The sequence below is a fragment of the Spodoptera frugiperda genome, chromosome 17, assembly GCF_023101765.2.
Source record: "Spodoptera frugiperda isolate SF20-4 chromosome 17, AGI-APGP_CSIRO_Sfru_2.0, whole genome shotgun sequence".
Classification (NCBI taxonomy): Eukaryota; Metazoa; Arthropoda; class Insecta; order Lepidoptera; family Noctuidae; genus Spodoptera; species Spodoptera frugiperda.
The window spans coordinates 1,325,341-1,330,259 of NC_064228.1; positions in this window are offsets into that span (position 1 = coordinate 1,325,341).

Consider the following 4,919-nt stretch of genomic DNA (forward strand, 5'->3'; position numbering starts at 1 on the left):
TTTTTAGCCGTGATCGTCCCACTGCTGGTTAAAGGCCTCCCCTTTTTTTAAGGGGGCAAAATCATCCAATGACTTCGCCTTGGGCGAGGCGACAAGGAGTGTGAGACTCTTACTGACTAAAAACCACCCCGTTCCTACTCCTGCTTTTCGAGCCGGAGTCCCGGTAAACGCGCTAGGTAGTCCGCAGCTCCGGATCAGGCATCAGTCCTGCTGGGCCCCATCTGTAAAGGCCCCCCTACCGTAATTCCACTCCTCTCTGTGCGGAGCTTTCTTCAGCCAATCCTTATCGTAGGTATCAAGTCCAACCCGCCATCTACTTCTGAACCTGTGTGGTCAAAGAAAAAAAAAACACTTCAGCCTCCCAACTATCAGATCGACCTGTCGTAAGGAAGGAGATAAAATTCCAATTACAAAATTGGACCCAAACAAACAAACGGGGGAAGCTAGATAAAACATAGACCTTGACCTATGATTCTAAACTAGTAAAGCTGTTCTTAATATATAGATTTACGTGAGTAAACCGATGTTTTTAGTAAACTAAAGTCAAAATCAAAGTCAAATCATTGATTTGGAATCAATGATTTGACTTAAACCTTAAACCATAAACAGGTATTTTTGAAATGTCAACAAATAAAAAAATAAATAATAATCCGTCAGTCTGTCCGTCAGTGAAGTTAGGTTAGGGTTCGTTCCAAAGTTTAGCTTCGAATCGAAAAGAACAAACAAGAAACTCTATTCGTTCGTCGTCTCTTTTAAAAAATACATTTTTACAATTTATCTGATACATTTTTCCATAATTTTCCAATAATTGTAAATAAAACCGTTTAAAAACTACTGACAAAAATATTCTCACAGTAGTACAAAAATATTCCAAGCAAAACTATGTTCTCCAACACAAACAAACAGACTTCTGCCTACCTTCCCAGAATGAACAGTCGTGATGTTATGTGTAATAAAAGGTAATGTTTATTGAAAGGCTTCGGTCCGCTACTGAAGCGCCGTTTGATCAGTGACGCGATCTCCGTTCTAGGGAGAAGGAATATTTATTATAACAGGTATAACAGACATAATAAGTAACAGGTATTATACATATAATATTATTTATTTTAATTAAAACAGTGCAACATTACAGTTGTATAAAATAAAGCGTTACATTTTACATAAAAATTATAATACATACTTAGAACGAATAACAGGTACAAGAGAAACTTAATCTTTATTTTAATGTTTTCTTTAATAAACTTATACATACAATTAAAGTTCATAAAATCCTTAAGTTTTACTTATGAGATTACCGAAAATAAAACAAGAAATACAGAAAATGCCCATAATAATATAAAGCTAAGCATTTATACTGCCACTTTACTTCATACATTTTTTTATACAGTTCTTCAGTAATAGAAAACAGTTGTTCAATAAAAATCGTAAATTACAACTCAAATACTCAAACACAGTAAAATAACAAACACAGCTGAAGTAATATATTCACTTTTAATTTTATTTACAACAATATAGACTAAGAATATGACACCATCGTTTACACGTTTTATCAGAATAAACAGATATACTAAAATTCTCTGTTATAAATACCTGTTCTTTAATATCAAAGGACTGTTATTTTAACAGAACAGTATCAAGAATAACAGGTATCGTTATTTGACCTGTTACGGCACAACACTACTCGGTTCCCTTTTGATACGTTGGACTCATTAATGTTGGCTCAACATTTATTTTATTTTATTGATTTCCTTGCTGGCATGTCATTTGACTACTTGATTTTTGGTGACATGGTTTCTCTTTTATTGGGAGGTTAATTAATGTGTCGTGTGATAGTTTAAATGATGTTTTATGTGTGATAAAAAAGGTATTATGTACCTAAAGGGGATTGACCAACTTGTATGGGACTTTGGCTATTTTTAAACAAGCACTTCAGCTAATAATTATATGTTTGATTTATTAGTTCATATCAGTAAGAATGAAGATACAAAGTTAGTTTTGTATCAAGATTTATATTTAGATATTTTTTTTCATTTTATTGAAATTGGTTATGCATGAAATAAAACATTTTTTTCTATTAAAATGCATTATTAATCCGATTTATATGTAATTAAAATATGGTCAAGGTACTCGGCAGGCATAATTTTCTGGTACCTTGCCCAGCTCAAAAACCAAATAATAGTCATTATATGTGCACAGCAACCTACTGTTCTACGACCCACCATGCATTTGCAGCAATATTGTTTTATGGCTGTTTTGCCTTCAGTGTTATTTTCATATAATATATATACAAAATATGTTTTCCTACTAATGTGTCTACTTTGTATTTTCCCACACAATAAACTGCAGTTGCAACACTCACAATGCAAAAGAACAAAGCGAATAATATCTGTCATTTTGACGAAAAACACAACAGATTGACAGCAGATTGGCAGCACTAATAGTCCGGTCATTATACGATATTGAAATAACAAAAATTCCGACAGAGCTGAATTTTGGTACAGACCTTTATTTTACTATAAAGATTAAAAATTTAAAAGTCCCCATCGATCCCATATGTGCTTCAAAAGTTATTCAAGGTCAAAGTTCAACATTTTAGGTTTTTTGAGTTTTTCTCAAAAACCGTAAGTTTTTTCAAAAAAATACTTCAGACCAAATTTGTAGATCTCAAAATTCTCTACAAAATGGTCCTTATAAGTTTTTCTATAAGTATTACCGTTTCTAAGATAGATTCGTGTGTCCCCACACACATTTTTCCACTTTGGAAGCGTCTAACTTTCAAACGATTGATTTCGACGAAAAGTGGTTTTAGGAACCTTAATGTCTTTTTTGAAAACAACAGTTTCGGAAATAAATGTCTGTCCGTCCGTCCGTCCGTCCGTCCGTATGTCACACTGTTGGGCCACGAAACTGTTGGGCCTACATAGTTGAAACGTTGTAAGATGGTGTATTTCGGTAATCGCTATTCGAATTTTGAATAAAAATTTATAAATTTAAAAAGTAAAGGGGGGCACTCCATACATGGAACTGATTCAAAAAAAATTTTTTTTAGCTTACATATCCGTGATGGGTGTCTATGGATAGGTCTTTAAAAAAGACATTAAGGTTTCTAAAACCACTTTTCGTCAAAATCAATCGTTTGAAAGTTAGACGCTTCCAAAGTGGAAAAATGTGTGTGGGGACACACGAATCTATCTTAGAAACGGTAATACTTATAGAAAAACTTATAAGGACCATTTTGTAGAGAATTTTGAGATCTACAAATTTGGTCTGAGGTATTTTTTTTTAAAAACTTACGGTTTTTGAGAAAAACTCAAAAAACCTAAAATGTTGAACTTTGACCTCGAATAACTTTTGAAGCACATATGGGATCGATGGGGACTTTTAAATTTTTAATCTTTATAGTAAAATAAAGGTCTGTACCAAAATTCAGCTCTGTCGGAATTTTTGTTCTTTCATTACTGTTTTCAGGTCTAAATTGACCGGACTATAAAGTCAAATTCAAGCCAACTACTACAAAGACTTGGTCTTATCATAACAAATACCAATAAAAATCGATTTTTTATAGTGCTTTTTTGTACAAAGTTTTAGCATCAGACATTTACTAAAATATAAATAAAATTATTGGTGAATTACATTTTTGTTGAGCAGCCTGTTCAAAAATAGCCAATCTCCTTTAATTAGGAATCGTAAAAGTATGTACCTACATCATTAAATGCAATTTTATTGGAATTTTAAGTGTGGAAGATCCATGCTCCGACACGAATGGGCCGTCTCAACCCGAGTGATACCACGGCCTCACAGAAAAGCCGATGTGAAACAAAGTCGATTCCCCAACAACCCTTAAATTTCTAACCGCCAAAAGGCCGGCAACGCACTTGCAACGCGTCTGGTGTTTCAAGTGTCTATAGGCGGTGGCGTATGCTTACCATCAGGTTATCTTGCATACTCCTGTCGAGCCGGCCCACTCGTGCCAAGGCATGGCTCTACCAACAGTACAAGTTTCAATAAAACACTACATACATTACCTAAATGCCAAAAACAGTAGCACTCACCCTATTAAAGGTAACTGCCCACTGACGTAGCGTGTTTAGTGGACGTGGCCCGTTAATAATGCAGGTACGGTACGCGACGCGACGCGACTGCATAGTGCGACCACAGAATGCCACTTGAAATAACAGGACGAACACTTCATTAATTGCTGGTAATTTTGATAGTTGAAGCTGTTAAAAAGGGAAAGAATAAGCTTACTAATGTTATAACTAATTGTCGATAAGATGTCGTGGTGGTTCGGAATTTTGAGACGTCTGCTCCTCATGTATGAGAGCGCGGGTTTGAAATTTACCAACGGCAAGTACCAATGTGGGTTTTTCCGAGTTATATGTACTTTCTAAGATTATTTAGACACTACTGACAAACGGTAAATGAAAACATCGTAAGGAACGGAGGAATCAGTTTGAATTCACAAACCCGCAATGAGCAAGCGTGGTAATCACCACGGTCAAACCTTCTCCATGCGAGAAAAAGCTTTGGTCGGAAGTGACCAACATTACAGCATCTGGAAAACATCTTGAATTGTCAATCAGATCCAAACCTTCGTCGCGTGATTACGACTGTGAATAAAAAAAAAACATGTTCTGTTTATTATCTGGAATAAAGAGAAAGCTGTTGGTATTTTGGATTGCGTCTTTACGGAGTATGAAATAGTGATCATACGGAGTTTTGAATATTATCACAAGTAACGTCACAATGTCACTTATACCATAAACAAATAATATTATACAACATTAATATCTACTATAATCTCCCAAGATGTTACGATAACTAAAATTAAGACATCAATCAATTTTATTATTCACACATCTTCCCTTAAAAAACATATCTCACTACTTTTAATCAAAACTCCTACATTTACACTACAC